The 23,888-nt window shown below is 41.4% G+C and overlaps 1 protein-coding gene across 1 annotated transcript in view; it reads right to left on the minus strand.

The window, feature by feature from the left end:
• Positions 1-23,888, minus strand: part of LOC137341585 (copine-8) — a 342,934-nt gene that overhangs the window by 242,614 nt on the left and 76,432 nt on the right. The window lies entirely within an intron of this gene.

A 23,888-nucleotide genomic window follows, 5' to 3' on the forward strand; every position in this document is an offset into this window, starting at 1 on the left:
AAACCAGTGCATTCAGCGGTTGGCCACGTCACCATCCCTCACTCACGCCTCTCTACTTTCTCCCCTTATAGGAGAAGAGAGCCCAGAACGCACGGGAGAGGGCGAAAACCGGAGGGGGGCCGCAACATCTGGTCGTCCTCACGGACGCGGAGCAGGAGGCTCTTGAACTAAGCCGCACCCTCGAGTGCCTGTCCGTCGAGGACGCCGAGACTGCCACCCGACAAACGCCTGGTGACAGAACTTTAACATTCAGCACTCACAACAGCAAGTGATGTTAACATGCCTTGTCATCTTCAGCACCTCCACATCTGTCATCATGCTTAATATTGCCTTCTGTTCTCTTACAGGGCCTTCAGCGACTGCCGTGACGGCGGAGGGCGATTCCTCAGAGGACCTGCCGGCCTCTGAGGTGGCACCGTCACATCTGAGCGAGCCATCCACCAGCGCAGATACACACACCTCGGTGGGTCCCCGACCTCACTTAGTTGGGGTCGCACATGGTGAGTCACCGCACGTGAGCACGAGCAGACAATAGTGGCAGGGACAGCTGTGGAGAGTCCGCATCGGTGGGAGCATTCTTCTCCAGGCTCTGCTCAGCTGGACACAGATGCTGAACCCTGGGGGCCATCCTTTTAAAGGAGAATGATCGAGGGGCAGCAGCACATTTGCGAGGTACTGGAACAGGTGCCACGCGCACTCTCCACAATCGCGCAGAGGATGGAGGAGTCCAACTCCTGCATGAGTGGAATGGTGGCACAGGTACAGGAGGGAATCTCTGAGATACTGTCACAGGGATGTGAGGGCATCTCTGAGATAGTGTCACGGGTAAGTGCAGGAATGTCGGCGATGGAGGGAAGGCTAGTCTCCATCGAGCTTCAAGCACGGCTCACCAACGAGTCCATTGAGGCCGACAACGGCCCTTCGGACTTAGGGTGAGCAACTTTCTGCCGCCTTAAACAGGCAGGTAGGTACACTAGCACTGACCTTACAAGGCTTCACACATGTCCTCCAAACTGTTGTCCAGTAGGGTGTTAGGAATGATGTGGGCCTGGCCCAGGAGAGGGATGATGGCGAAAGGGGACATGGAAGTGGGGACGCCACTCAAAGCGCTCCCACCTCTCACCCGTTGCCCCCCTCTCGACCAGTACCCACAATGCTGCTTCCTCTCCAGGTGGCCGAGTCTGCCCCTGTACAGGTGCAGGTGGAGCAGTCTTTGGAGGTGCCCTCTAGGGCACCAAAACCCACAGGGCGTAGGCCCAAAGCATCTAATCGGTCAGGGCATGAACAAGAGCAACCTGCCACTATCTCAGCTGCAGCCACAGGGGAAGCACCATGTAGGAGTACTCGTAAACTTAAGGTGAAAGTTTTGTGAGCACAAAGGGGATGCACAAGGGTGTTTGACGGTTTGTCATGTTTTTTATTTATATTTGATTTTTGTTAATGGCATATTAAATATTATTATTGTCACCACTACAGCCACAAGTTGTGCAATAAGTTCCTTTCATGAGGTTCACCATGAACACCCAACACTTGATGCCACCCATTGGGTCACCCTGCAGTCGGTGTATGTGCAGTTGCACGACTATTTTGTGCAGGTGCCTGTGGTGCAGCACTGTGTTGTGGAGCTCCATGTGGCGGAGGTGGACGGCGTACCTGGCGAGGCTGGTGATGTTGCTCATCCTCGGATGAAGTGATGAATGCAGCTATGGTGCCCCCCATCCTGACGATGAGAGTTTGAGGGGGTCCGAAAAGTAGGTAAATATGTTTGCACAGCTGAGTTTAGGGTATAAATTAATAATTTTGAGTGGAAAGACAAAGGTATTGCAGCCAAAACTTTGTCTGAAGTGACAGAGTGCCCTGCTGCAATAAATGAGGTTTTCCCCCCACCTGTCAAATAATCCTTTGAATCTCCCACTGACTGCTGGCTGAAATACAGCTGCTCCAACAGGGAGTGTTTCCCACAGGAAACACACTAAGGATCCTTCAAAATTGCATCCCTGCCAAAATCTACTGTCAATGAGGTTTGTCAATTACCTCAAATATCTAAATAACTATGTAAAGCAGCTTCCCGCTGGCTTTAATTGCCGGTGGGAGTCCTGCATGCAGGAGCTGCGCGCGCACCCGAATGCGTCACTGGGGAACCCGGAAGTCAGCAGGTTGGAGCCGGGCTCTGAACCCGCTCCGGGATTCCGTCATTTTAAGAGTCCCCCTGCCCTCAACGCACCCGCTTGGCCATCCGAAAATCAGCCCCTTGCATTGTAACTTAACCAATTTCACGCGCATTTTCCCGATTGCGCCCAAAGCCCAAACTCTATGCCTAGATTCTCATCAACAGCTTCCATACCTATCAGCTGCTCTCATAACTGACTGAATTCTCAAGCGATTAGTATTTATTGTTCATAATTTCTTGTACTCAATCTTTCTGTAAATGGCTTCGTGAAATGGCTTTGGGTTTAGATGCCTGATCCTTCTGCTGTTGTGTCGGCTCGGGGTGTGTGTGTGTGTGTGTGTGTTATTGAGTATGAATGCACTCGCATGCTCAATGTGCTTGTGCTGTAAGGGGTTATTTATATAAATAATTCAATTCAGCAGATTCACAGTGTTAGTGATAAATTTTTTAAAAATTGAGTGCTAAAATACTTCTGCAGCAAAATATATATTATTTTGAAAATGCTGCTTGGAGTAGGGAGCACATGCTGGTATTGCTGTGGATTGTGTCAGTCGTGGCTCAGTGGTAGCACTCTCACCTCTGAGTCAGAAGGTTGTGGGATCAAGTCCCACTCCAAAGCCTTAAGCATACAATCCAGGCTGACACTCCAGTGCAGTACTGAGAGAGTGCAGCACTGTCGGAGGTGCCATCTTTCGGATGAGATGTTAAACCGAGGCTCCTTTGCCCTCTCAGTTGGACATAAAAGATCCCATGGCATTATTTGAAGAGAGGGGAGTTCTTCCCGGTGTCCTGGCCAATATTTATCCTTCAACCAACATCACTAAAAAAAACAGATGATCTGGTCGTTATCTCATTGCTGTTTGTGGGGCCTCGCTGTGTGCAATTTGACTGCCGTGTTTCCTACATTACACAGTGACTACACTTCAAAAGTGCTTCATTGGCTGTAAAGTGCTTTAGGATCTCCTAAGGTTGTGAAAGGCACTATATAAATGCAAGTTCTTTCTTCGCCCCGCACCTTAGGAATGATATATTGGCCTTGGAGGGAGTGCACCATAGATTTACTAGAGTGATACCTGGTCTCCAAGGGTTAATTTATGAGGAGAAATTACACAAACTAGGGTTGTATTGTCTGGAATTTAGAAGATTAAGGGGTGATTTGATCGAAGTTTTCAAGATATTAAGGGGAACTGGTAGGGTAGATAGAGAGAAACTATTTCCGCTGAATGGGGAGTCTAGGATTAGGGGACACAGCCTAAAAATCAGAGCCAGAACTTTCAGGAGTGAAGTTAGGAAACACTTCTATACGCAAAGGATGGAAGAAGTTTGGAACTCTCTTCCGCAAACGGCAGTTGATGCTAACTCAATTGTTAATTTTAAATCTGAGATAACAATCTCAGATATAATCTGGTTAACAAAAATCTAAGGGATATGGGGCTAAGGTGGGTATATGAAGTTAGGTCACAGATCAGCCATGATCTCAATGAATGGCTGAACAGGCTCGAGGGGCTAAATGGTCTATTCCTGTTCCTATGTTCTTTCTTATTGTGTGAGACCACATCCAGGGAGCACAGCAAAGGGACTGAGTCCTGAGAGCAGAGGGGCTCAGCTCAGGGTTTTGGCTAGTGGGGAGATCATGTCACATGAGAACAGGAAATGCCGCAACCGAGAGCGGGTAGGCCGTGTGAAATATAAATAAGCCTGTAGGGACATCTGTGGTGCCAGGAGTACAGACAAGAGGCAAGTAAAGGACTGACGGTACTACTGGAAAAAAAAGAACGTTTCTCCCTCGTGGGCCGTGTGATTTTTATTGAACCATCAGATCACCAAAAAGTGACATGGACTGCATGAGCCAATCAGATGGCCAGGAGAGGACAAGAGCTCAAAACTTTTAAGAATATATGAGCACATCTCCCATGGTATTGCTCATGGTGAGTTGGAGGTTTCAGAAGAAGAGGTATTATATCAAAAAGCATTACCAGCCTTATCAGTATGTGGGCAGCCTCAGGACAGGTAGCAATTGGTAAGGGGACATAGGAAGAGCTGACATTACTGGGTGGGTGGGGGGGGCTTTCCAGTTTCTAAGGGCACTGAGGGACATTTCAGGAACACTGGAGAGGGGGGTTCTAAGAGCTAGACGCAAATCCTGAGCTCTGGGATCACTAGGAAGAAAGATCTCAGGTTCTGGGAGCCTGGGAAATGCAGTCTCAAGGTTTGTGAACACTGAGACGGAGTCCCAGGATCTGGGAATGGGGAAGATGTCGTGGGGCGGGGGGTCCAGCACTTCAGAGAAAGGGGTTTTCAAGCATGGTGGGGGAGGCAGGGGGAGAAACAGATTCTGGCAGTATGGAGATTGACGGTATCTGGCAGTATTTGGGGGAACAGGGTCTAACAGCCTAGTGGGGAAACGGAGCCCAGCAGAATGGATCCAAAGTGTTGTTAGCCCCTTCCAAACAACCTGGCCCCAATCCCCCGTTAGCTTCTACCTTTGACCCGTCCATGGCCCCTTTCACAGCCCTAGGAATCCTCTCCCACTTTCCTCATCACCAGCAAGTTCCTGTCTTTATGTTGCTTTGCTAAAGTGTTTAATTGTAAACTTTCTGCTTCTTAAAGCCAAAGGACAGAAACTCATGGGCTGAGGGTGCACAGTTTCATGATATAGACTCCCATTATGCGCTATAAGTTCAGAAGCTGAATATTTAGTGCACAATTAGTAAACCTGCTGACTTATGCAGTCATTAATGAAGATAAACTTCCATAAACAAACAAGACATACCTCATAAAATGCTCGGAAGTTTGTTTATGCAGTTTTCAAATTTTTAAATGCATAAAAATACTCCTTAAGCCTTATAAAATTGATAAGAGTTTTAAAATTAATTTTCAATAGCAATAAACATAAATTAATTTTCCATAAACAATTGCTGTGTTTTCTTTTCTAACAGTCAACAAAGAGGCCACAATCACACATGCTTCTGTTCACAGGTTTTCTCTGTTAATACATTGTTACAAGTGTTAATACACTGAAATAAAAGCTTTGACAATTCAGTCTCCAGTTTCAAAGCAAACAAACTCTGAATTCCTGACAGGATTAAGAAACACACTCAACTGCTATAGACACACAGAGTGCATGCTGGGAAATTCTGCAAACTGCTCAGAATGTGCAGATGTGATTGCAAGCTGTGGACAGCTGTTGTGAATTAATGTTGGCCTATAATGTTGCCAAGAAGAGTAGTAAGTCTGAGGATTGGGAGAATTTTAGAAACCAGCAAAGGATAACCAAAAAATTGATAAAGAGGGAGAAAATAGAACGAGAGTAAACTTGCAAGAAATATAAAAACAGATGGTAAGAGCTTCTACAAGTATGTAAAATGGAAGAGAGTAGCAAAAGTAAATGTGGGTCCCTTAGAGACTGAGACAGGAGAGATTCTAATAGGGAATAAGGAAATGGCAGACATTAAACAAATATTTTGTATCTGTCTTCACAGTAGAAGACACAAAAAACATACCAGAAATAGTGGGGAACCAAGGGTCTAATGAGAGTGAGGAATTTAAAGTAATTAACATTAGTAAAGAAAAAGTACTGGAGAAATTAATGGGACTAAAAGCCAACAACACCCTGGATTTGATGGCCTACATCCTAGGGTTCTAAAAGAGGTGGCTGCAGAGATAGTGGATGCATTAATTGTGAACTTCCAAAATTCTCTAGATTCTAGAAAAGTCCCAGTGGATTGGAAGGTAGCAAATGTAACACTGCTATTCAAGAAAGGAGGGCGAGAGAAAACAGGGAATTACAGGCCAGTTAGCCTGACATCAGTCACAGGAAAATGCAAGAATCCATTATCAAGTTGGTAACAGGCCTTTAAAAAATCATAATATGATTAGGCAGAGTCGACGTGGTTTTATGAAAGAGAAATTGTGTTTGACAAATCTATTAGAATTTTTTGAGGATGTAACTAGCAGGGTAGATAAAGGGGAACCAGTGGACATTGTATATTTGGATTTTCAAAAGGCATTCAATAAGGTGCCACACGAAAGTTTGTTACACAAGATAGAGGCTCATGGGGTTGGGGGTAATATATTAGCATGGATAGAGGATTAGTTAACGGACAGAAAACAGAGAGTAGGAATAAATGGGTCATTTTCAGGTTGGCAGGCTGTTACTAGTGGGGTGCCGCAAGGATCGGTGCTGGGGCCCCAGCTATTTACAATCTATATTAATGACTTAGATGAAGGGACCGAATGTAATGTATCCAAGTTTGCTGACAATACAAAGCTAGGTGGGTAAGTAAGCTGTGAGGAAGATGCAAATAGTCTCCAAGGGAATATAGACAGGTTAAGTGAGTGGGCAAGGTGGCAGATGGAGTATAATGTGGAGAAATGTGAGGTTATTCACTTTGGTAGGAAAAATAGAAAAACAGAATATTTTGTAAATGGTGAGAAACTATTAAATGTTGGTGTTCAGAGGGATTTGGGTCCTTGTACACAAAACACAGTTAACATGCAGGTACAGCAAGCAATTAGGAAGGCAAATGGTACGTTGGCCTTTATCATAAGAGCGTTGGAGTACAAGAGTAAGGAAGCCTTGCTGCAATTATACAGGGCTTTGATGAGACCATACCTGGAGTACTCTGTACAGTTTTGGTCTCCTTATCTTAGGAAGGATATACTTGTCTTAGAAACGGTGCAACAAAGGTTCACTAGGTTGATTCCTGGGATGAGAGGGTTGTCCTACGAGGAAAGATTGAGTAGAATGGGCCTATACTCTCTGGAGTTTAGAAGAATGAGAGGTGATCTCATTGAAACATATAAGATTCTGAGAGGGCTTGACAGGGTAGATGCCGAGAGGCTGTTTCCCCTTGCTGGAGAGTCTACAACTAGGGCGCATAGTCTCAGGATAAGGGGTCGGCCATTTAAGACTGAGTTGAGGAGACATTTCTTCACTCAGAGGGTTGTGAATCTTTGGAATTCTCTACCCTAGAGGGTGTGGATGCTGAGTCATTGAGTATATTCACAGCTGAGATCGATAGATTTTTGGATTCTAAGGGAATCAAGGGATATGGGGATCGGGCGGGAAGTTGAGTTGAGCTCAAAGATCAGCCATGATCTTATTGAATGGTGGAGCAGGCTCGAGGGGCCGTACGGCCTACTCCTGCTCCTATTTCTTATGTTCTTATGTTCTTAAAGCGAGTTGAAGCCCAGGCTTTTAACAGAGACCAAGGCACTGATATAAAATTTTTAATGAAGCTATTAAAAAACAATTGAATGGATAAATTTATTATTGTGAAATATGCATTCTTTGGCATTTTTAAAATTTTGTTTAAAATCTTATTTTGGACCTTATAAACTTAAGTTGCTGAGAAAAAAAAATGGCATGTGGAAAAAGAATTTTGAGTGATTTGATTGGTTCATCAACAAACCATAACAGTAAGAGCTGGCACAGCAAAATTGAATGGGAAATGTGGACATTGGAATTCACAATGGGTAAATTGACACAAAAGCATGATCAAAAAATTGTAACAATAGATAAAAGGTTTTTTTTAGATGGGAAATGCATGCAGACACAAGATTTTTAATAAGGCATAGACAAATATAAAATAATAAGAGATAGAATAATAAGTAATGCAACTCTGTAATCACAATAACTTGCATTTATGTAGCACCTTTAGCGTTGTAAAACATCCCAAGACACTTCACAGGAGTGTTATCAAACAAAATTTGACACCAAGCCACATAAGAAGATATCAGGACAGGGGATCAAAAGCTTGGTCAAAGAGGTAGGTTTTAAGAAGCATCTTAAAGGAGGAGAGCACATGGGATTGGGAGTAATATACTGGCATGGATTGAAAATTGGTTAACAGACAGGAAACAGAGAGTAGGGATAAATGGGTCTTTTTCGGGGTGGCAGGCAGTGACTAGTGGGGTACCGTAGGGATCAGTGCTTAGGCCCCAGCTATTCACAATATATATCAATGATTTGGATGAGGGAACCAAATGTAATATCTCCAAGTTTGCTGACGACACAAAACTAGGTGGGATTGTGAGTTGTGCGGAGGATGCAAAGAGGCTTCAAGGCGATTTGGACAAGTTGAGTTAGTGGACAAATACATGGCAGATGCAGTATAATGTGGATAAATGTGAAGTTATCCACTTCAGAATGAAAAACAGAAAGGCAGAGTATTATTTAAATGGTGAGAGATTGGGGAATGTTGATGTACAAAAGGACCTGCGTGTCCTTGTACACCAGTCACCGAAAGCAAATCTACAGGTGCAGCAAGCAGTTAGGAAGGCAAATGGTACGTTGGCCTTCATTGTAAGAGGATTTGAGTATAGGAGCAAGGATGTCTTACTGCAGTTATACAGGGCCTTGGTGAGACTACACCTGCAGTATTGTGAGCAGTTTTGGTTTCCTTACCTAAGAAAGGATATACTTGCCATAGAAGGAGTGCAGCGAAGGTTCACCAGACTGATTCCTGGGATGGCAGGACTGTCGTATGAGGAAAGATTGGGTCGACTCGGCCTGTATTCACTCGAGTTTAGAAGAATGAGAGGGGATCTCATTGAAACATATAAAATTCTGACAGTGCTAGACAGATTGGATCCAGGAAGGATGTTTCCCCTCGCTTGGGGGTCCAAAACGAGGGGTCACAGTCTCAGGATATGGGGTAGGACATTTAGTACTGAGATGAGGAGAAATTTCTTCACTCAGAGGGTGGTGAACCTGTGGAATTCTCTACCACAGAAGGCTGTGGAGGCCAAGTCACTGAATATATTTAAGAAGGAGCTAGATAGATTTCTAGCCACAAAAGGCATCAAGGGGTATGGGGAGAGAGCAGGAATATGGTATTGAGATAGAGCCATAATCATATTGAATGGCAGAGCAGGCTCGAAGGGCAGAATGGCCTACTGCCGCTCCTATTTTCTATGTTTCTATGAGAGTGTAGAGAGGCGGAGAGGTTTAGGGAGGGAATTCCAGAGGTTAGGGCCTAGGCAGCTGATGGCATGGCCACCAATGGTAGAGCAATTAAAATCGGAGATGTGCAAGAGGCTAGAATTGGAGGAATGCAGAGATCTTGGAGGGCTGCAGGGCTGGAGGAGGTTACAGTGATAGGGAGGGGCGAAGCCATGGGGGGATTTGAAAACAAGGATGAGAATTTTAAAATCGAGGCGTTGCCGGAGCCAATGTAGTTCTTCAAGCAGAGGGGTGATGGGTGAACAAGGCTTGGTACGAGTTAGGATAAGGTCTGCAGAGTTTTGGATGCGCTCAAGTTTATGGAGGGTGGAAAATGGGAGGCTGGCCAGAAGAGTCAGCATAGTTAAGTCTAGAGGTAATCATATACTATAGCCGTGACCTACCCAAGTTAAAAAGGCTCGAGGTTCACCAGTTTCACAGGACTAGACACTGAGCCATACTCCAGGTATATACTGTTAATTACATAGAATGTACAGCACAGAAACAGGCCATTCGACCCAACAGGTCCATGCCAGTTCATTAATGACTGATTATTTAGCATTTCCTAGGCATTTTATCCCTACAAAACAAACTTGCTATATATTTATGTTAGAAACATAATCCATACTTATAAATCATATAAAATGAGTCTTCTTTGCAAGTACTACAACGAAATAAATAAAATAGTACTGCTAATTTGCTTATTATTAATTCAAATGCACTGAGGTGTGAAATAGTGAACTATGAGGTTTAAAAAAGAAATGACATGATTCCTCTTCAATTCCAGCAGCATGTGATATTTTTATTTATATCTTAAAAGCTGCATTATTTTTTCCACTTTCATTTCTCTCTCCTGCCCTTGGTATTGGTTACCTACAAATTCTCAAAACAATAACTTCACGCTCTAAAAATAACAAATTCTGTATATACCCAGATTTGTTTTCTTTGAATTGGATTATTTCAATTTATTTAAGCTTCAAATTATCAAGAATAATTTTGTTAATTTGTGCCAAATCTAACTTACTAATTGAAATCAATGATTTGACACACATCAACTACTCCAGATGGTGCTTGTAAAAAAAAATCAGTTAAGGACATTTAAATTCTGTTTCATTAACAAATGGTAAATACAAACAGCCAGTTGAAAATAATCACCTTCTTCTATCTTTCAAAATAAAATACAAGTTACATTACCACATACCTACCACCTGTAGAAAGCAAGTGTTACCTTTATGGAAAGTGTGTGCAATAGGCAACACTTTTGAAATTCTGCTAATGGTACACTGGTGCCAGAAACACATTTGTGCCAGCTCATTTCGCACTGCCGGCACACTGGGTTTTCCATTGTGTCATTTACAAAATGCAAGTGCGCTCCCAAAGCGATCTGCGTTCTGCACTGGGAATACTCCCCATACAACACACCAGTCACAGGTAAGATAGTGGATAAGTTACCTGCTGATAACTTTTTGCCAAAGCCACACTATAACCAGAGAAGATGTGGAAAAATGGGACAGGGTAACCAGGCCAGAGAATTTTCTTCCCTCTGTAGGGAAGCACCTGGCTAAACAATACTGAAAAACAAAAAAGAGGTGCCTTGTTAAAATATTGTCTAAGCAACCTATTTTCCCCATGGTACGCAGAAAAGCAAATATTTCTTGCTATAGTAATTCCTATATTTTAGAATAAATGTCTTGCACTCAGACATAGGAACATAGGAACAGGAGTAGGCCATTCAGCCCCTTGTGCCTGCTCCGCTATTTGATAAGATCATGGCTGATCTGTGATCTAGCTCCATATACCTGCCTTTGGCCCATATCCCTTAATACCTTTGGTTGCCAAAAAGCTATCTATCTCACATTTAAATTTAGCAATTGAGCTAGTATCAATTGCCATTTGCGGAAGAGAGTTCCAAACTTGTAGAAATATTTTCTAATCCCGCTCCTGAAAGGTCTGGCTCTAATTTTTAGACTTTGCCCCCTACTCCTAGAATCCCCAACCAGGGGAAATAGTTTCTCTCTATCCACCCTATCCGTTCCCCTTAATATCTTATAAACTTCGATCAGATCATCCCTTAACCTTCTAAACTCTAGAAAATACAACCCCAATTTGTGTAATTTCTCCTCGTAACTTAACCCTTGAAGTCCAGGTATCATTCTAGTAAACCTACGCTGCACTCCCTCCAAGGCCAATATATCCTTCCGAAGGTGTGCTGCCCAGAACTGCTCACAGTACTCCAGGTGCGGTCTAACCAGGGTTTTGTATAGCTGCAGCATAACTTCTGCCCCCTTGTACTCTAGTCCTCTATTTGTCCTCCAGTTCTGGCCTTCCATCTGCAATTCTGGGCTTCCATCTGCACAATTAAGTGAAAGTCTGAATAGCTGCAATGAATACCCATTAGAGGCCCCTGAGTGTGGTAACATCTTCTCTATCAGGTCAGTCAGTGATGGTATGGTCAGTTTTAGGAACAGGTGCTCTGAATGAGAAAACAACAAGGTATTTAGATGAACCAAAAGACGGAAAGCGACAAGTCATGTCTGTGTGTGAAGGATTCTCTTTTGGGAAACATGAGTTAACAGTGAGCAATATTCCTTTCTCTTTCACAGCGAGGCTTCCACACAGTGACTATTGATAGGTTCTCAAAAATAGTATTGCTTAGGAGGTCTGATGTGCATAAATCATATTATCCATGTCTGGATGACTAACTCCTAAGGGTTCAATCATTAACGTGCCTGAAGAAATAAAGATATGTGCTGAAAAGACTTCAAAGCTCCATCAGCGAGGTTAGGTTTCATCATAAAATTATCAAAAGTGCCACTTATTTCCACTTAGGATACGCTCTTTATTGAAGTGCGTTTTAGGTCAACTTCAGGCCTGACAGAGTGTATGTAGATAACGATACACTAGATAGGTTTGACAGAAGAAACCTTTTTGTGTTGCTTACTGTTCAAGAAGTGTGTATGGCCTTTGAACAGTCTTTGGAGTAAAGTATTTGGATACTCTTAACCTAGTTACTAATGCATATAAATCAACAGCACAAAGCTACACATAACTTGGCACTATGTGTGTTGAAACATTCTCACGCAGAGAACCCATAAAAACAGCTGGAGTGGAAGTACCAATACCACATTAGCAATGTTCTCAAATCACAATTAGATTTTTCCTGTAGACAACTTATTTCACATTTCCCTGTATTTTGGATGGTTTTCAGTACATCTTAAATACAGGTATGAACACACCAAGAAAATTATTGAAAATATTAGTGTGAAATATTTTGATCCACGTCATTGCAAGAAAATCACCAAGAGAATACAGGAAAATGGATAGTATAAATGAAAAGTATTTTCTCCCTTTTGCTCTTGACTTTAATTTTTTCTCAATGGCAGAGTGTCTTTTTGCAACCCCTGCTCTTGCTCTATGTTTGCCTAAATTTGAAATTCAGAATGTTAGTTAAGGCTTCACTGAAGAACTTCAATAAGAGAGATCAGTATTGGGACAACTTTAATATGTATATAAAATGAGAGAGAGAGAGAGAGAGAGAGAGAAAGAGAGAGAGATCCTGGAGTTAGACAAAGTGGTGAATATCAAAGTTTGCTGATGATGCCAAACTGCCAGGAAGACTACAGGAGGACATCAACAGGCTAGTAGAATTGGCAAATGTAATTTAATAGAGCAAGATGCGAGGTCAATATACATTCAGAATAAGAATAAATAATGTGTAGACAGGTTTTAAAAAAAAAGCCAATAAGAAGGCAAATAGAATTTGGGGATTGATATCAAGAGGGATTAAATATAAAATTTGACACTTCAAACAGTCTCATGTCCCAGAATCTGTGATTAGGCAAGACAGAATTTGCCTGAAATCGCCTGCAACCTGGGTCCTGTGAATGCGATACCTTTAAAGGGATGCAACTCTAATTTTTTCCAATTCATCAATTCCAAGATGAGTGAAAATATACACCAATTAAGACATTGTTTCATAGATAAATCCTACAGACTCCGTATACACAGGCAAACCTTAGGAGGTGGTAATCTGCAGCTACCACTAGCAACTATTACAGAATAAAGGAGTACATTTTTCAGAGACTATGCTTATGGCACAGTCTCACTTGATGGGAGCATTGTTCAGTAATTCGGGTATAAAATAGTGTGCCCTATTTGCGGTGCTCCTGATTTACCCCTCATTAGTGACCCTATGGCTGATTCTCCAATTCATGCTGCTGTAGAGCAAGACTACGTGCCAGGAACAGAGTTTCTGAAAATTTATCTCTAGGCTTAGGTCAAATGTCAGCATATTATGAAAAAAAAACTGAAATAAACTCCACAAAACAAAACCTAAATTAAATCAAACTGAGACATTATTTTGTGCATTATATAGTAGACAGAGTAGAGTATATGATACTTTTTGTTCTGCAAAATGTGGTTGCAGTTTTCAAATGAATGACATTTACTTGGAGTCACATCATTATACACAGCCACCATCCTTAACCTGGCCTGTCAGTGTTCAGACCTGGCATTCACTTTCTCCACATTCAGCACAGGTCGAGGTCTAAACCATCACCATCTAAATTTCCAAGCTCCAGAACTCCCCAGCTAACTTCTGAACGTTGTGTGCACTGCCACATCACATGGTTCCTGCGCTCAGCAGGACGGGAGCAGTCATCACTGGTGCTGTGAATCAGACTGGGACAAGAGCAACTCAACAGCCTGTGCCACAAAACATTTGCCAACAAAGACTTGAGTCTCCACCCAATGAGAGTTTCTCTCACTAAAAGTCTCAACGGGCAGCATCAGGAACAAGGTAATTTAGAAGGACAGGACCTGACAATAGAAAATTGTAAAGGGGAAACACATGAGATTAAAAGGGGATCACTTGAAAGAAGAAAACTAAGACAGGACCACAGTTAATAGAGAAAATAAAAAAGAAATGGGAAATGTGGCTACCCAAGTGGTAGGGGAACAAGAAGGATTTTGCTGAGGAGGCCTGGTGAGATAATTAGTTTAAAAATACACTGATGCAAAGTGTGGGTTTTTCTACCTGAAAAGGAGAGTTTATATTCTGACAAAAATATGGAGAACATATAAAGACATCAGTAGGCCACAGCTGTAGGTATAATGGACCATCTGAGGTTTATTTTACATTAGGAGGAAACCAGATTTAATAGATCCGAGAAAGTTATGAAAATTGCTAATCAAATAGCTAAAGGAAAAGGTTATGGCCTTAGAAAAGAAAGTACAGGAACTTACAGAGGAAAATAAATGTGAGGGGACTATTGAGAGCAGTAGGTAATAATAAATTCGGTTAGCACAGGTCAGTCAACAAACTAGGACTGGACCTTGAGGGTAAGTCTCTGGGGACCAAGGATGGGAGCTGGTACAAACAGATACAAGGCCACTAAGAAAAGGAGACAAGCGCTGAATTAAATCAAGAAAACAGCAATATTGGATAGGTTACGGTATGAACAAACAATAGGAGTGGTAAGAAAGCCTGCAAAGCTACTCAGGAGGTTACAATGACTAGGTACAGGCACTGTCTGTAATGCAGAAAGAAATTAGGTAATAGAGGAAGAGGTGGTTAAGAAACCAGAAGAGGTAGCTGGGATAAAGATGGAGACTGAAAGAAATAAGGAGACTGTAGTCATATGAGATTCAGTGTTCAGCAAGGTGGATAGCCATGTGTGTTGGAAGGACACTACCTCGAGGTTGGTGAGTTGTTTACCTCGAGCAAGAGCAGTGCACATTGAGGAAAGATTAAGAGGCTTCTGAAGAGGACAGGAAGAGAACCAGAGGTGGTAGTACATGTAGAAAGAAAAAAGACTTGCATTTATATAGCACCTTTCACGCCCTCATGACCAAAGCACTTTCAGCCAATGAAGTACTTTTGCAGTGTGGTCAATGTTGTAATGTAGGAAATGCGGCAGCCAATTTGCACACAGCAAAGTCCCACAAACATCAATGCGATAATGACCAGATAATCTGTTTGTGATATTGTTTGAGGGATAAATATTGGCCAGGGCACCAGGGAAAACTCCCTTGCTCTTTTTTGAAATAGTGCTACGTGATCTTTTACGTCCACCTGAAAGGGCAGACAAGGCCTCAGTTTAACATCTCATCCAAAAGACGGCACCTCCAACAGCACAGCACTAGAGTGTCAGCCTGGATTATGCGCTCAAGTCTCTGGAGTGAAGCTTGAACTCACAACCTTCCGACTCAGAAGAGAAAGTGCTACCACTGAGCCACGGCTGTCATGTAGGGATAAACAACATAAAGATAAATCATATAGTGGTCTTAATAGGGACGTATGTGATGATTTCCTCAACACTCAGAAATGAGGATACAAAGTAATGTTCTGTAGTTTACTTCTGATCGTTTGCAAATTTGGGGAGACCATCAAGAAAATTGAGGATGTGATTGGCAATCTGATGTGAAAATAATGATGCCATTTTCTTAAGTGACAGAGAACATTTTTGGGACAAAAAGAACTAGTACAGGAGAAACAGGCTGCACCTAAATAAAGCAAGAACAATGAGACTTGTGAAGAACACTGAGGCAATTATCAAGAATCATTTAAATTAGACAGGCAGAGGAGAGGATAAGGAGAAAATTGGATGCCAAATGAGACTGATTAATCAGCAGGTACGAACACAGTTATTCAGAGAGATGTATCAAAGCCAAATACCAGTAACAGGCCAAAAGAGATGAGAAATCTACAATATAGATGTAAAACATGACCAGTTAACCTTTATTGGCGATGATGGTCAAGGACTACATCAGGACAACTCCCTGCTTGAAATATCACGTGGGACTTTTAACATCCACCTGTAGCGCCACCTCGGATTAATATCTCGTTCAAAGGACGGACTCTCCGACAATCCAGCACCTCCTCAGTAATACTCTTAATTGTAAGTCTAAGTTATGAGCTTAAGTCCTGAAGTAGGGTATGAAACCACAACCTTTTAACTCAGCAGCAAGGATCCTGTTAATACAAGAGTAGGCTCCAAAATGCTGGAAAATGTACCAAATAAAGTGTTAAAAATCCAAATTTCTGTCACTACATCCTCCCTAGAAAATAAATCTTGTGGTTTCAGCGCTTGCATTGTCCTTCACATATTTTTCGCCTCAGCAAACCGCAACACAAGTGATGACGTGATTGGTATAGCTTCAGATTAAACAGTAACGAGCCTACTTACCACTGCTTTGGATTTTGATGTCGGCCTATACCAAGGAATCTTTGAGTTGTCAGATTTTGGGGGGCTGCATCAGCTTTCTGAAGCTTTTTTCAGCTTTCACTATTTTCTAGCATGGCATGTACGCATCTTAATCATCAATGATGTTACATAACTAGCTTCATAATACTCCTCTAAATACCTTTTTCTTTTAGTCGTTCCCCCATATCAATACTCACTCCATAAAAAGGGGAGCATAAATGTATGTACAAGTACAATGTACAACTTAAAATATCTAATGCCTTCTTCATCCACCAGGCAGCATTTTAAACCTTCTCTCAATACAATATCTCAAGTGAATTATCCCCATGAATAGCTAGTCCACAGCTGCCTGAAAACATTTTATTAAACAAGAACTAGGTAGGCTGTCCTCCAGAGAACACCATGGAGGGAATCTACCAGAAACTATCACGTTGTAATGCTATATGCAGATCATGAGCGACAATTCACTTGCAAAACAGCACCAGATGATTTTTTTCTTGTGTTCAACCATGGGAAATAGCCGTGAGGTTACTGAATGGCACAAAAGTATCAGAGCTCATTGGTTCTTGCTGGCCACCTCCATGGTGATCCCCTTAGTGACAATTCTCTTTCATAAAATGCAGCTGTGTCTATCAATTCACTGTAGTAATTCATCAGGGAGATTGAGGTAATTTTTGAATTGAAGCACAAAGGTGACAAAGAGATAATTAATTAAATCACAAATTTTCCCTCCTACATTAGTTTCTCTTTTAATGCAGACACAGAGCAAATTGGTACAAGTGGATAATTATCCAGGACTTTCATGCATCACCATGAAATTTTTGAAATACAGATTGTTGAATTCTTAAGTCTTGCTACTGTTTTGTTTTCCTAATACTTGAATTATGGACAGGTGCAACAAAGTACATTTGGTTACAATATTTTTAATCTAAGCTAACATACTCTTTTGTAATGCACACTAAAGCTAAAATCGTAGCTCAAGAATTATTGTACCAGCCCTAGAACCCTCCAAGACCTCTCCATTCCTCCAACTCTGGTCTCCTGTGGATCGCCCACTCTCTTCACCCCACCATTGGCGGCTATGGCCTTCAGCCGTCTCGGTCTTAAGTTCTGGAATTCTCTCCCCAAACCTCTCTGCCTCTCCACCTCCTTTAATACCGTCCTTAAAATCTACCTCTGACCAAGCTTTTAGTCACCCATCCTAATATCTCCTTCTTTGGCTTAGTGTCAATTTTTGTCTGATTCCGCTCTTGTGAAGCGCCTTGGGACATTTTCATATGTTATAGGCGCTATATAAATGCAAATTGTTTCTGATGCGCATGACATTATTGTATGAACATTTAATACATGCATATCAAAAGTGGAAAGAGAAATGAGTTATTTGTACAATAACTTTGCGCATTATTAATTTCCAATCTGAGCTGGTTTACACTATGACAAACATACAATTTAGCTGTCCATTGGCTAATTTGTTAATTCTGTTGAAATAAAACTCCATGTGAGCCTACTAATTCCCAGTTCTGACAACAGAGCCTGGGGCAAGCTAGCATACGGCAGCATGACCTAAAAACACTGTTTTCCCTGGATATAGTTATGCAACATTAGTCCCAAAAAAAGGTAAGAATAATTCCTAACATTCTTACAGTAAACAGTGGATAACAAAAAAAATAACTGTATATTGTGACAAATGCTTTCAGAAGTCAATTAAGGCCATCCAATAATTTATCACATTGCACGATCAGTGATTCATTATTCTGTTTGTATCATTCATCAAAATATTATTATAAACAAATATTATGTTGGTTTTGGGTAAATTATTATGAGCAGGGAGAGCAGGTAAATGGTCCCATTGAGACCATAGGAAAATTCCTTAGATGGAAATTAGATATTAAATGGGAATTCCTTAGACAGTAATTAAATATTAAAGTCACGGAGCCCTCTCAACCCCAAATTCAACTTGATTCAACTGGAGCCATAAAGACAGTATACATTTTTAGCTCTTTGACAATAAAAATAATGAAAATACATATTCACATTTTACTGTTCACCACTGCACAGAAATAGAATTCATAGATAAAAACTAAGCTTCTATATGGCAAATTTTCAGCCAAATTGATCATCTCAATCTTTCAAATGAAGAAATCCATAAGCTCCTCACATTCAGTGTTGGAGGTAAAGATGGGGAGAGCAGAGGAAGGTGATCAGAGAAAGCAGTTTGTATTTGAAAAAGGGAAGTCTCATGTTATTCTTACTTTCTACCTTCCTGGAGTAGTAAAAGAATCTGGACAAGAAAAGGGGCTGTACTAATTTAGGTGATCAAGCTAGATCTGGAGCTAGACAAACAGGTCAGCTGTGTGCAGCTGCACTTCAGCCTATCAACCTCGTATTTAAGAGCATGTAGGTGGGGAAGTGAAGGAAGGTAGAAGTAGTGGATGGACAATTTGAATGCAGCAGCTGTGTCAAGGCACATTGGGAGAGAAAGTTGGGAAATTGAGTGTGTTAGAAATGGAGCTGGAGATCTTTTCTTCTGGGGTGGAGGGTGTTCGTGGAGGGGTTTGAAGCAGACAGGGTGACATGAATGTTAAATGAAACAAGGAAGTGATCAGCGATTAGTCAAAATTAGGAACCTTGGAAGTGGCAAGGCCTCTCAAGTTGACACAGTCAAAGGGATGGCAATGGGGGCGGGAGAATTTATGCGTAGGATGAGATTAAGTGAGGACATGAGCGCAGACAAATTTGGAGGAAAGAGAGCTAGGGAGTTTAGCCGAGGGTTGAAGTCACTGAGGATGGATCATCGTTTATTGCAGAGGCTGAGTGAGGACAGAACGCAAAAGATTTCAACTAAGAAATCTAACTAAGGGACTTGGTAGGACGATAAACTAGAAGGACTTTGAAGAAATGCAAGAGGTAGTACAGGATGCGTTCCTCAAAAGGAGAAAAAAGTATCAAAGAAGTAAGAGTGGGACCGAGTGAAAGGAGCAACATCACTACCATGGCAGTTAAAGCAAGGCAATATGTAACCGGATGGACCAGCCTCAGTAAGGGGGGGGAGGAGTCACCATTTATAAGCCATATTTTCATCAGCCCTGGGATGCTAATGGATTTTACTAGATGAGGTCATGGATGACGAGAGCTTTATTTGCAAGGCCATGGACATACAGAGTGAATGGGTAGCGAAAATGGTCAACACAGAGCAAAGCAGAAAGGAACACTGGCAAGTTCCCCCAGAGACCTAGTGGAGAAAGGTGTAATATTGGGCCACGCAGACAAGAAGTTTCCGGCTAATCTCAGCTGGGCAACAGTTTACAAAATCACAAGATAATTACAGATAGAAAGGCCCTCCAGGTGAAGCTCAGTTTATCTATTCAGAATTATCCTAAAGCCCCCGAGTACAGCATCCAACAGGTTTTTAAATGATACTAGAGTTTTTGCCTCCATTACGGTATCTGAAAGTCCATTTCATGCATTGATCGCTCTTTGTGTGAAGAACTTCCTGATATCAGTCTTAAATTTGTCATTTACTAATTTAAACCTGTGTTCCCTTGTTCTACTGTCGCAATTTAATTTTAAGTAATTTTAGAGATTTATCTTTTCCATATTATTTACTATCTTATATACCTCTATAAGCCAATCTCTCAGATGCCTCCTTCCAAGGCTGAAAAGCCCAAGTCTCTCACTGTCTTTCCTCATAACCTCACCTCTAACAATAGGCAAGTCACATGGATCATCTTTGCACTGTCTCCAATGCCTGAATGTATCCCTTGTCTCGGTGATCAGAAATAGACATAGTACTCAAGCACTATATATAGTGTGATCATCAGTTCCTCTGACTTATTTACTACTGTTTTGGCTTTTTAGTTCAACATTCTATTGGCTTTGTTGATTGCTGCTCTGCATTGGCTAGACATGTTCAGCATCGAGTCCACTAAGACACCTTAATTTCATCCTTAATCATTTTGACATTATACATGGAGTACGTGTATTACCCATTTTTCCTTTCAGTGTGTAAGTATTTATCGCTTGTCTGTGTTAAATTTAATCTGCCATTGTTCCGCCCGTTTAGATATTTTGTGCAGCTCAATCCGTAATTTCTGAGCGGCTTCCTTTGATTCCACTGCCCTCCTAGTTTGGTATCATCTGCAAATTTGACCAATTTCTTGTCATCACTGTTTCCTCTGCTCTTCACATTTGTCAGTTCCTACTTGAGTCACCAGCTGCTGTTTGCACTTTTCTCCAATCACTTGTGCTTCTTTTCTTTCTCCTTTCATTTTTTATATTGCACTGCACACACATAGATATTACTCTGTCTCTAACTACAACAATGCTATTCCACCATAAACATTGCAATTGAGTTATCAGTTACTACATAGTTGCTACCTGAGAGGATACAATTCAGCTCACAAAGTTGCTAGTGCTGCTTTCAGCTGGATAGATATTTAGCTAGATATTTAATAATGAACAATCTGGAATTCCAGAGCTTAGGCCTAGGCATCTGAAGGCACGGCTGCCAATGGTGGAGCGATTAAAATCGGGATGCGCAAGAGGCAAGAATTGGAGGAGCGCAGAGATCTCAGAGGGTTGTAGCAGGTTGCAGAGATAGGGAGGCTAGAGGCCATGGAGGATTTGAAAACAAGGATGAAAATTTTAAAAATTGAGGCGTTCCTGGACCGGGAGCCAATGTAGGTCAGCAAGCACAGGGGTGATGGGTGAACAGGACTTGGTGCAAGTTAGGATACAGGCAGCAGAGTTTTGGATGAGCTCAAGTTTATGGAGGGTGGAAGAGCATTGGAATAATCAACTATAGGGGTAACAAAGGCATGGATGAGGGTTTCAGCAGCAGATGAGCTGAGGCAGGGATAGAGACGGGTGATGTTACGGAGGTGGAAGTAGGCGGCCTTGGTGATGGAGTGGATCTGTGGTCGGAAGCTCATCTCAGGGTCAAATAGGACGCCAAAGTTGCGAACAATCTGGTTCAGCCTCAACAGTGGCCAGGGAGAGGGATAGAGTCAGTGGTCAGGGAACAGAGTTTGTGGTGGCCTAACAGGTCCATGCCGGTGTTTATGCTCCACACGAGCCTCCTCCCTTCCTAATTCATCTAACCCAATCAGCATATCCTTCTATTCCTTGCTCCCTCATGTATTTATCTAGCTTCCTCTAAAATGCTGGTCACTTCAACTACTCCTTGTGGTAGCAAGTTTCACATTCCAACCACTCTCTGGATAAAGAAGTTTCTTCTGAATTACCTATTGGATTTATTAGTGATTACCTTATATTTCTGGCCCCAAGTTCTGGTCTCCCCCACAAGTGGAAATATCTTCTCTACGTCTACTCTATCAAACCCTTTCATAATCTTAAAGACCTGTATCAGGTCACCCCTCAGTCTTCTCTTTTCTAGAGAAAAGAGCCCCAGCCTGCTCAATCTTTCCTGATAGGTATAACCTCTCAGCTCTGGTATCTATCTAATAAATCTTATTTGCACCTTGTCCAGTGCCTCTATATCCTTTTTATAATATGGAGACCAGAACTGTTCACAGTACTTCAAATGTGGTTTAACCAAGGTTCTGTACAAGTTTAACATCACTTGTCTGCTTTTCAATTCTATCCCTCTAGAAATGAACCCCAGTGCTTGGTTTGCTTTTTTTTAAATGGCTTTGTTAGCCTGTGTCACTGCTTTGTGATTTGTGTATCTGTACCCCCCAGATCCCACTACTCCTCTATCCCATTTAGACTCTTATTATCCAAGCAGTATGTGGCCCCCTTATGCTTCCTACCAAAATGTAATACCTCACACTCATCTATATTGAAATTCATTTGCCAATTACACACCCATTCTGCAAGCTTATTAATGTTTTCTTGTATTTTGTTGCATTCTTTCTTTGCATTTGCCAATTACACACCCGTTATGTAAGTTTATTAATGTCTTCCTATATTTTGTCACAGTCCTCCTCGGTATTAACTATACCCAATTTGGTGTCGTCCGCAAATTTTGAAATTGTACTTCTGATTCCCGAATCCAAATTGTTTATGTAAATGATGAACAACAGTGGTCTCAGAACACCACTTCCCGTCTTTTGCCAGTCTGAGTAACTATCTTTAACCCCAACTCTCTGTTTTCTGTTTTGTAGCCATCTTGCTATCCATTTTGTTACTTGTCCACTGACTCCAAATGCTCTGACCTTAGTCATGTGTTTACTATGCAGTACCTTATCGAAAGCCTTTTGAAAATCCAAATATATTACATCTACCGCATTACTCTTGTCTACCCTTTCTGTTACTTCTTCAAAGAATTCATTAAGATTGGTCAAGCATGACCTTCCCTTTTGAAATCTGTGCTGACTATTCTTAATTATATTTTCGGTTTCTAGATGTTTTTCTATTACATCTTTGAGTAAGGATTCCATTAGCTTTCCTACCTCCAATGTTAAGCTAATTGGTCTTTAGTTGCCTGGTCTTGTTTGATCTCCCTTTTTAAATGTAGGAATCATATTAGTCCTCGAGCACTATTCCTTTTTCTAGTGAATTTTTATATACATGTAATAGTGCCTCTGCTATCTCTTCCCTAACTTCTTATAAATATGCACAGATGCAATCCATCTGGACCAGGAGTTTTATCCTCTCTCAGTTTGATTAGTTTATCAATTATCTCCCCGCTTTCTGTCTTAAATGTCTTTATATCTTTTTTGATCTCTTCTGTCATGCTCACCATGTTAGTCTCCCTGATAAATACTGAGGCAAAGTAATTGTTTAATATTTCTGCCATTTTGCTGTCATTACCTGGGAGTTTATCATGTGTATCTTTTAGTGGCCCTATCCCTGTCCTGATTTTTCTTTTGTTATTTATCTGTCTGTAGAATATTTTACTATTTCTTTTCACATTCCTTGAAACCTGTGTCGTAGTTTCTCTTTGCTTTCCTAATTGTTTTTTTTAAAACTTCTTTCGTATTCCTTTTTGTCATCTTCTCCTTTGTTGTCTATGTTCTTGGTGTATGCCTTTTCAATTTTGCCCTTATTTCTTAATTCATCCATGGTGTATCATTACTGGCTAGTTTGTTCTTGCTTTTTAGTGGAATATTTTTCTCATGGACTCTATTGATCACCATTTTAAATGTTTCCCACTGCTGTTCTATTTCTTTGTTTATCAGCAAATGTTTCCAATTTATTTTCCCTAGTTCCATTCTCATCCCCTGAAAATCAACCTTTTTCCAATTACTTTGGTCTTTGTCTTACTTATGTTCTTCTCAATCTTTATCTTAAACCTTATTATGTTGTGATCGCTATTGCCTAAATGTTCCCCTATGCTTACTTCTCTTATCTGTTCTGGTTCATTTCCTATCACTAAATCCAGCAGAACTTCCTCTCTTGTTGTACTTTTTATATTCTGGGTAAAAGAAGGAGTCCTGCACACATTGCAAAAACTCCATTCCCTGTACCCCTTTACCTACCTCTTCTTGCTAGTTTATTTCGGGATAATTAAAATCTTCCATGATTATTATTCTTATTATTGAAGTTGCCAATAACAGGATTTTTTTTTTAAATCACAAAATAAAGAATCCAGTCTTTTTTTCAG

This window comes from Heptranchias perlo, chromosome 24, assembly GCF_035084215.1.
Source record: "Heptranchias perlo isolate sHepPer1 chromosome 24, sHepPer1.hap1, whole genome shotgun sequence".
Taxonomy (NCBI): domain Eukaryota; kingdom Metazoa; phylum Chordata; class Chondrichthyes; order Hexanchiformes; family Hexanchidae; genus Heptranchias; species Heptranchias perlo.